At 48.2% G+C, this 10,210-nt stretch overlaps 1 pseudogene; it reads left to right on the forward strand.

Moving 5' to 3' along the window:
* Positions 1-2,937: 2,937 nt before the first annotated feature.
* Positions 2,938-10,210, forward strand: part of LOC107161058 — a 24,344-nt pseudogene continuing 17,071 nt past the window's right edge.

Consider the following 10,210-nt stretch of genomic DNA (forward strand, 5'->3'; position numbering starts at 1 on the left):
GAGGGCTTTGTATACATCAGAACAAATCATCATGAGGCGCGGGAAAATTGAACAACAACTCCTAAACATGATTAGTTCATTCATTGGCGGGAACAGGTCAGGCTGGAGTGATAGGTCATTCCTAAGGAGGGGGTTACATTTAAACTGATTGGTCCAGGCCCTGCAATGCCTATGTGCGACCACACAGAGCCCTTATTAAACAATCCAAATAGTCAGGGGAAATATTTACTGGGCGGTTCTAAGCATTGTCTTAACAGTTACAGAAATTTCGGGTTTTGCAGGTAGCATAGAAACCTAACAATACCTCCTTTACATTTTAACTCAGACCTTGCAGCTTAGAAACTTTACAACACCCGGTATTTTACCCTTTAACTTTTATGTTTTAACTTCAATTTCTTTTACCCTTACAATGGGAGGGAGTTACAGACCCAGTGGGGCATCTGGGACCCCAGGAGGGGACTCAGGAAGATGCGGGGAACTGGCCACAAAGGCCCTCCTAGGGGAGGGTGTTGGGGGCTGGCCACGGGAGGCCCCGCCCAGGGAAGGCTTGTGGAGTAAGCTGTCTGCAGGGCATGCCAAACAAAGTTAGCTGCAGGGTGACCTGGCCACTCAAACCCTCTGTCTGGTTTTTTATCACCTGTTTGCTTCAAGCCCAAATGCCCAAGCCCTCATTCAAGGCTGAGTGCTTTGCCCCCCTGCTCAAGGCTGAACACTTAACCCCCTTGTGTGCCAACAAGGCAGCTTGCAGACCCAGAGACCCCATTAGATTTGGGCTATAAAAACTCCCTCCTGCTGGGCCTCTCTCTCTTGCTCTCTCTCTGTCTCTCTTGCTCTCTCTCCTTTTCTCTTTCTCTCTTTTCTCCTCTGTTGCACTGCTGCAATAAAGCTCTCTTGGTCGCTCTGAGTGTTGTGGTCACTTCCCTTTCAACTGGGGCCTCGCTTCCTTAGAGAGCCTCCAAGGTCATGGCCAGCACCCCGACAGGCATCACTGAGACTTCTCTGTAGGGCTCCTCAACCCTCCTGGGTTCTCCTCTCACACAGGTGCTGTCCTGGGCAGCGTGAAACTGTGCTCCTCTCCTACTGCAGAAGAGTGCCCACTTGCAAGTGGGAGTCCACGGGGCTCACCCATGCAGGCTCACAGGGAGCACAGGCTTGGCCGGGCAGCTCAGAGGGGGCACAGGGGAGGCCCTGGAAGCCCTGGGCAGGCACACGGGGTGCTGGGCAGGGCTCTACTCATAGGCATCCTGTAAAGAATGGACTGCTGACCCCCGAGCTTCACCTGCTGACCCTACCAAGCCTCGCACACCTGGCCGTGTCACCCAAATGTTCACAGGCACCAGCGCCCCCTCCCCACGTCTTCTTCCGCCCTCTGAGATGGTCTGGGCGCCACTCCTCCAGTCTCCTGTAGGCTCCTCCAGCGGCCTCTGCCCACGTGCCACTCCAAAGACTGCAGTGGTGCCAGGGACCCTGCATCTCTCCTGTCACCACTGCTTTCTGTTAGCAGGATTGCCAGGGACCTCCTCAAGGAGAGGATTTTCATGGAAGGTGCTGCTCTCTTGCAGGCCCATGCCAAGGGTTCCTTCCACTGTAGAGGAGGGCAGTCGTGAGGCATGGGGACCATCCCAGTGTTCGCCCTGACTCAGTGTCACTTTGGTGTCCGGAGTTGACCCCGGGGTGCTGCCCGCGAGCCACACTGCGGCCCTTTTTGTGTTTATTCTGAGACAGGGTCTGGCTGAGCTGCTTAGGCTGCCCTCCACCGTGCAGTCCTCTTGCCTCAGCCTCCAGGTGCCCTGGGATGACAGGCCTGTGCCACCGAGCCCCGACCAACCATCCTTTTATCAGTCAGGTCTACTTTTGTTAACTGGCAACTGTACCAAATCCCAGCACTTACAGTATTTATTATTATTATTTTGCAGGAAAAAATGGCTCATCCATTGGCCACCGAGTTTAATAATGACAGCTGGGGGTTTGCACTCCACTGCCTCTAAGCTGCTGGACCCTAGAGTCATGGCCCATGGTCTCTCTGTAGGCAGAGCAGCTACAGAAACCTGCGATTTATATGAGCTTGTGACTGTGGCCTCGGAGCCTCCTATTAATAGAAAGGGCCAAAGAAAAGCCTCTGTGCCACAGCCTGGCTGGGCACAAATCACTGAGTTGCCACAAAGCACTTGTATGTTCAAACAGGAAACTTTAACTTTATTGCCAGAACTCCACCAGCAATCCATGCACACTCCCCAGGAACTCTCTCTGCTCTCCCCCGGGTTCCGTGCCTACCCCACTCGGACCCCCCCCCCCAACTCCAAGGGAACTCCAATTAGCAGGCTCTGGAGGCAGCAGGAACCACCCTCTTCCTGGAGCCGCCCTACTCCTGGAGCCACCCTATTTCCCCACAGAAGGGGTCCATATACAACTGAATACACAGCTTAACATAACCATCATCATCTCAATGGCTCGCTGGCATCACCTCTCAACCACCACTCCCTTCTGGCAGAATGTCATGAGTCATCCCTACTAGGCTGTGGCCCTCAACACCTCTGGTTTCTTGTCTATGTCTCTTTGTTTGGGGTGGGGGTTGCCAGGGATTGAACTCGGGAGCCCTAGACCCCTGAGCCCCTTCCCAGCCCTATTTTGCATTTTATTTAGAGACAGGGTCTCTGTGAGTTGCTCAGGGCCTCACTTTGGCTGAGGCTGGTTTTGAACTGACATCCTCCTGCCTCAGCCTCCCGAGTCCCTGGGATCACAGGTGTGGGCCACTGTGCCCGGCGGACTTTTCTCTCTCGCCTCCACTGTCGGGGCACCCAGAGCTGTGCCTGGAGGGTGCTGGCGCTCAGGGTTGGTTGGACGAGTCTGTGTATCATTTGGACCAGGGACTGCATTTTTTTCCCCACTGAAACACAGTAATAGTGACCATTTCTCCCATCTGTGCTGCAGGCATGTGGTGTCATAGTAGAGTTCATCAAAAGCAAGAAGATGGCAGGAAGAGCTGTGCTGTGGGCAGGACCTCTGGGGACTGGAAATGTCCTTGTGTTCTCATTGATTTCTGCTGCCCAAGAGGAGGATCCTCACTTGGATCCTCATGAAGCCAAATGGAATTTACATCTTAACTAGTCTTTGTTTAGCGACCTGGGTCACATGTTTGTTTAAGAAAGGAATCTGATCTCAAACTCATACTTCTAGAATGAAAATCATCCTGGCCAGAGGGTGGGGAAAGTCCTGAGAGGGGTCTGGTCATTGGGATGGTCCTTGAACTCTTTCAAGTCTCCTTTGCTTGGAAAATGCATCTCTTCTTTTCTTTTCTTTTCTTTTCTTTTCTTTTCTTTTCTTTTCTTTCTTTTTTTTTTTTAAATCAGTGATTGAACTTGGGGGCACTCAGCCACTGAGTCACTTCCCTTTTTTGTATTTTATTTAGAGCCAGGGTCTCACTAAAGTTGCTGAGGGCCTTGCTAAGTTGCTGAGGCTGGCCTCCAACTTGTGATCCTCCTGCCTCAGCCTCCTGAGCGGTAGGATTATAGGTGTGCACCACCGCACCCAGCTGAAAATCCATTTCTGTTGGTCCAGGGCCTCATAAAAATTTGTGATGGGCTGTGGCTGTGGCTCAGTAGTAGAGTACTCACCTCGCACGTGTGTGACCCTGGGTTCGATCCTCAGCACCACATAAAAATAAATAAGTGAAATAAACTTATGTGTCCAACTACAACTAAAAAATAAATATCTAAAAAATTAAAAGAAAGATATTATGTCCATACACAATTAAAAAATATTTAAAAATCTTCTGTGGCACATTATTGGAGGGGTAAAAATGAGTCAGCCAGTATTTTTTCGAATGCAAACTTCGCCCACCACTATTTTGGCTATGGGCTTGATTGACAAATAACAGAAACGTGCTTTTGATCTTCAAGGGGCTTCTAGTGTTTTCTGGGCAGAGAAACAGGAAGTCTCCTGATGGCACAAAATGGCTCAGTTGAGTCTGAGCTTCAAACTGCTGACTGATTTTAAATGCTGGAATTGGGCAGAGGGTTTGATAATTCCCTTTCACAGTTGGGCTTTCCAGGGGACAAAACGGACACACAGTGGAGCTTGTTGGGATATACAAGGGGATTGACCAGATCCTCAGGCTTCCCAGAACTCCTGGTGTGGGCATGGCTTGTTCTCTGGAAGGGCCTCTTGGCACAGGAGAGTTGGAGCCTGTGCTCTTGTATGTAAAGAAGTGGGCTCTTACCAGGTGTGGTGGCCCTTGCCTGTCATCTCAGTGACTCTGGATGCTGAGACAAAAGGATCACATGTTGGAGGTCAGCCTCAGCAGTTTTACCAGGCTCTAAGTGACTTAATGTGACCCTGTTCAAAAATAAACACCTTAAAGGTCTGGGCTGTGTCATGGTGGGTATTGATTGATCATCTGGGAGGTCTGGGGCAGGCTCCTGACTTTTCAGAAGCAGAAACACAATCAGCCGTGAAATAAAAGCTTGAATTCTAATTTTGAAGTTGTACATGTGGATTTGCCAGGGTGTGTTGTGTTGGTGACTGATGGTGGATGAAGAAGTCCTGTGTCTGGGGGAAGGTTTTTGAGGCTGGAATGCCATACAGTGTGCACTTACAGGAACATTAGCTATTCCAAGTCATATTCCATTTTTTTGGGGGGGGGGCTTACTAAGAATTGAACCCCATGAATTGAACCCAGGAGCTCTCGAACCCTAAGCCCCATCCTCAGTTCTTTTTGCATTTTATTTAGAGACAGAGTCTCACTTAGTAGCTTAGGGCTTCACTTTTGCTGAGGCTGGCCTCCAACTCATGATCCTCCTGCCTCAGCCTCTCGAGCCCCTGGGATGACAGGCCTGTGCCACAGCACCAGCATGATAGCTGTTTCCTTAAGTGCTGTTTTTCTCAGTGTTATTTGGTACTTTTTGTCTTCCAGTGTGGCTCTTAAGAAGTCTGATTTTCTGGGTTGGAATCTTTCTTTCTGGATGTTTTGGAGATACTTTTGTATAGGGCGCCCTCCCCTGATTTCCCTTTCTTGATGTCTACAGGGCTTTCTGAGTCTCACTGTCTGGTGTCTTGGTGTGGACACTCGCCAGCTCTGAATCCCTGAGCTGTGGGCTGTTCCTATTCTCTGTGTGCTCTTTCTGGAAGTCCAGCCTGGTGAGATTAGCTCTGCATCGATTTTCAACCTGGGCTGGTTTTGCCCCCCAGAAGATATTAGCCAGTATCTGGAGAGTCATCTCTTGTGGTTTTCAAAACATGGTGGGGGGACTCTAGTGTTAGAGGCCAGCAATGCTGCCAAGCAACCTGCACTGCAAGGCTGTCCCCCAAAACAGAGGAAAGACTGAGAAATCCTTTTTTTTGGGGGGGGCTACCAGGGATCTAACTCAGAGATGCTTAACCCCGAGCCCCATCCCCAGCCCTTTTTATATTTTATTTAGAGACAAGGACTCCCTGAGTTGCTTAGGGCCTTGCTAAGTTGCTAAGGCTGGCCTCCAACTAGCCATCCTCCCACTTCAGCCTCCCAAGCTGCTGGGATGACAGGTGTGCACCCCCACACCCAGCTCTCAGTTTCTTAATCCATAAAATACAAGTTAGTGAGCTGGGATTGTGGCTCAGCAGTAGAGGGCTCGCCTAGCATGAGCGGGACCCGGGTTGGATCCTCAGAACCACATAAAGATAAAGGCATTGTGTTGTATCCATCCATACCTAAATCAGTTATATTTGTTCAGTCACCTATAACAGTTCAATATTTATTGCTAAGGGGAGGAGTGCTTAACTTTATAATGGCTTGATTTTTGAGCATTTTTTAAGATTTATGTTCTTCCCCTAATTTAGGGCTGGAACAAAATTAAACTTGTTCCAAAGGAAAAAAAAAATTAAAAATAAATATAAATAATGTGACCCTGTTCAAAAATAGACAACATAGAGGTCTGGGATGCATCTTCGTGGGTATTGATTGATCAGCTGGGAGGCCTGATAATATTAAAATATTAAAAAAAAATACAAGTTAGACTTTCAAGATGACAAACTATGGGAAGATCAGTGAGATCTATAGAGCTCCATAGGAAATGGTAGGTATATGTGCTTTTCTTCCATGAGTTTTTTTTTTTTTTAATAATATATATTTTTTAGTTGTAGTTGGACACAATACCTTTTATTTATTTTTATGTGGTGCTGAGGATGAAACCCAGGGCCCTGCACATGCTAGGTGATGATAGACCCAACCTGATCTTTTATTAAAATTGGGAGCCATCTTGCCACAAAGCCATGAAAAGATAATTTCGGCTTTACTATAAATTACTGCAAATTCTGAACCTGCTTGGAATGCCTGCCCGTGCCTTGAACTCACCCATGCCTGGCTCTCTGACCAGAAAGCAGCCCTCTCTGAAACTTTAGTGACACCTCATAAATATTGGCCTTCCCTGGCCAGACAACGATCCTCTCTGAGGCTCTATTGGTCCTCATAAATTCTGATGTTGGGGCCAGCAAAAAAAAAAAATGTAAACTACCATTAGTGTGATGCTTGTCAGAGTTCTGTTATCTGTAACCCCCCTTTTGTGTAACTTTCTGGGCTATAAAGCTGGGCTGTAGGAAAGGTGGGGTTGCTGTCTTGTTCCTGCCATTTTGGGGAGGGAGAGGCAGCCTGGCCGGTCAAAATAATAAGCTTGCTTTAATTAGATTTTAATTGGAGTCAGTGGTCTTTTCTTGCATCCTGGTCTAACAGTGAGTGCTCCAACACTGAGCCCCAGCCCCAGCCCCAGCCCAGCCCCTTCCATAAGCTTTTTAATTGGAGAAAGCTGGACAGAAATGGAGCCATTCTTAACCAAGTCTTGGTCCTATTTGAATGGAAGGGTAATGGTCACCCCTTCAGTATTAGGTGGAGGGAGGCAGGGATACTGTTCAGTGGGACGTGGTCACTGTCTTTGACACTGGAAACTGAGAATGGGGAGTTGGGGACTGTGAAAGAACAGGGAAGAGACATTCTGGGTAGAAGGTGGACATGAAAACCAGGCACAGTGGCTCACACTTGTAAACCCAGCAACTCGGGAGGCTGAGGCAGGAGGATCTCAAGGTGGAGGCCAGCCTCAGCAGCTCAGTGAGACCCTATCTCTAAATAAAAAAATGCTGGGCCTGGGGCTCAGTGGTGGAGCAGCTTCCTGGAACATACAAGCCTCTGGGTTTCATTCCCAGAACCATTAAAATAAAACAGGTGGGCAGAGCCACCTGTGGCCTCCCCTGGGCCTCATGGTGTTGGAATTGCATCCCTCTGTCTTCTGTCCTAGACATTTTCCCTTTGCTATTAGAACACATGCTTTGGGCTTCCAAACTCAGGTGCCTAAGCATTCGGGTAGTGAGGTAAGCAATGTGACTGGCTCAAGCCCAAGGATGTGGTGCCCTGTCACTAAAAGAGGGCCACTGTGTCCAGATCAGGTTTCTCAAAAGAAACCAAATAGCTAGATTTCTACACGAAAGTTCCTAGGGTTCAAAAAATGGCAAGAGCTGGGCACAGTGGTGTAAGAGTAAAAGAAATTGAAGTTAAAGTGTAAAAGACAGGGTGTTGTAAAGTTTCTAAGCTGCAAAGCCTGAGTTAAAATGTAAAGGACCAGGTATTGTTAAGTTCCTATGCTACACCCAAAACCTGAAATTCCTGTAGCTGTTAAAACAATTCCCGGGACTGTCCAGTAGATAAATAACCTCGACCCTGTGCAGTTTGGCACGTAGGCATTCAGGGACCAAACTAATCAGTTTGAATGTACCCCCGCTTCCTGCCCGACCTGTTCCCGCCAATGAATGTACTAATCATGTTCAAGAGTTGTTGTTCGATTTTCCCGCGCCTCATGATGATTTGCTCTGATGTATGCAAAGCCCCCGCCCTCCCCAAAAAGTGTACTTAAGCACTTCTCAACCCCTGCTCGGGGCTCTGGGCCGTTCTCCCTTGTTGAGTGAGCCTGGAGCCCCAGCGCGCTGGATTGGATCCTCAATAAATCCCCTTTTGCTGTTGCATGAGCTGGTCTCTTGGTGGTCTCTTCCTCCGACGTTTGCCGGACCCTTACAGTGGCACATGCCTTTAATCCCAGTGGCTGGCTCGGGAGGCTGAGGCAGGAGAATAACAAGTTTGAGGCCAGCCTCAGTAAAAGTGAGGCCCTCAGCAACTCAGGGAGACCCTGTCTCTAAATAAAATACCCTATAGGGCTGGGGATGGGGCTCAGGGGTTGAGTGTCCCTGGGTTCAATTCCCCCCAAAAAAAAGCCAAGTTTAAAGGCACATCTAAGACTACGTGGTCCCAACCAAACCATCCTGTGGGCAGCGAGTTGGCTCCTTGTAATCTAAACAGTATTTTAATTCACCAGGTGAAGTCATGCAGCATTAGTACTACTGTGTGCTCAAGACCACACTGGAAAACAGAGAGAATATCAAAACTAGAACCAGCCTCTGCCCCATGGGCTAGTGGATTTTGCCCAACAGTGTTTGCTGATTGTCCCCCAGGTCGGCTGCTCAGAGGTGTCACCAAAAGGGCATTGAAAAGAAAATCTAAGAGGAACCTTCCCTGGGACAACTGAGACAGTTGGCCTTGTCTCAGCAGCTTGGGAGGCTGAGGCAAGAGGATCAAAAGTTGGAGGCCAGCCTCAGCAACTTAGTTAGGCCCTCAGCAACTCAGGAGGCTCTTTGTGGCCCACACACCTGGGGTCTGACCTCATTCTTGTTTTGAGATGAGGAAGAATAAAATGGCACTCAGAGGCCATGTCATTTCCCAGTCCTGGGCCCACTTGAGAGCATTTGCTTTCCATAACTTGTTATTTGATGAGATGTCTGTTCCATCTGGTTCTCTTTAGAATCTGCCAACCGAAGTTAGGGTACTGAGCATCAATTTATAGTTGACCATAGGGCACAGTCAGGGGGAGCTTGTGCAGACCAACCCACTCCTCCAGATTTGGCTTCATGTATCATCCACTATTTGCTAGCCTTTTAACATAAAATGAAGGTCATGTAATAAAGCCTTCCTGATTTGTTAGTGTTATTTATTTATTTATTTATTTATTTATTTATTTATTCATTTTGGTCCCAGGGATTGAACCCAGGGGCGCTTACCCCATGAGCCCTATCCCCAACCCTTTTATATTTTATTTAGAGACAAGGTCTCACTGAGTTGCTCAGGGCCTTGCTAAGTGGCTAAGTCTGGCCTCCACCTTGACATCCTCCTGCTTCAGCCTCCTGAGACTCAGGGATCACAAGTGTGCGACACCATGTTCAGCCTCTTGAATAATTTTTTTTAATATTTATTTTTTAGTTATCGGCGGGCACAACATCTTTGTTTGTATGTGGTGCTGAGGATCAAACCCGGGCTGCACGCATGCCAGGCAAGCCTGCTACCACTTGAGCCACATCCCCAGCCCCTTGAATAAATTTTTTATACATGGCTTTGAATTATGTTTTCAAGACTATAAAATGAAAACCTTTCCTTTCTTGCCTTGTAGACAGCCCTGGCCCTGGTGATTGCTCAGGAGCTGGGGAGTAAGGTGCCTTTCTGCCCCATGGTGGGGAGCAAAGTTTACTCCATGGAGATCAAGAAGACAGAGGTGCTGATGAAGTACTTCCACAGGGCCATCGGTGAGTGTCACGTCGGAGTGACAGATGGCTGTTGCTTCTCCAGTTATTTGAATCCTTTCATCTTAAAAATGCTCATGTTCTTTTGAGGCTGTTGACAAGACAGTCAAGAGTAGCCAGCCATCCCAGCAGCTTGGGAGGCTGAGGTAGGAGGATCACAAGTTGGAGGCCAGCCTCAGCAATTTAGTGAGGCCCTGAGCAACTCAGCAAGACTCTGTCTCTAAATAAAAGATAAAAAGGGCTGGGGATGGGGCTCGGTGGTCAAGGGCCCCTGGGTTCCATCCCTGGTACCCAGATAAATAAATAAATAAATAATAAATAAATAAATAAATAAATAAATAATAAAAAAAAGACTAAGAAGTCTACTTGGGGAGCTTTTGGTTTAATGCTGAAAGAAAGAAAATGCAGTGGGAGGGTGCAGCATTTGGAAGTGGAGAGATGTCATGGGACCCTCTTTACCCCCCACAGCCATCTGATTTCCTGGTGGCTGGCACTCTGTCTTCCTGTGGTGCCTCTCTGGGGGACTGACTCTGCCTCTTGATCTTCCCCAGCAGGTCCCTGTAAGCACTCAACTATGGGGCTCTCTCTCTCTCTCTCTCTCTCTCTCTCTCTCTCTCTCTCTCTC

This window comes from Marmota marmota, unplaced genomic scaffold, assembly GCF_001458135.2.
Source record: "Marmota marmota marmota unplaced genomic scaffold, marMar, whole genome shotgun sequence".
Classification (NCBI taxonomy): Eukaryota; Metazoa; Chordata; class Mammalia; order Rodentia; family Sciuridae; genus Marmota; species Marmota marmota.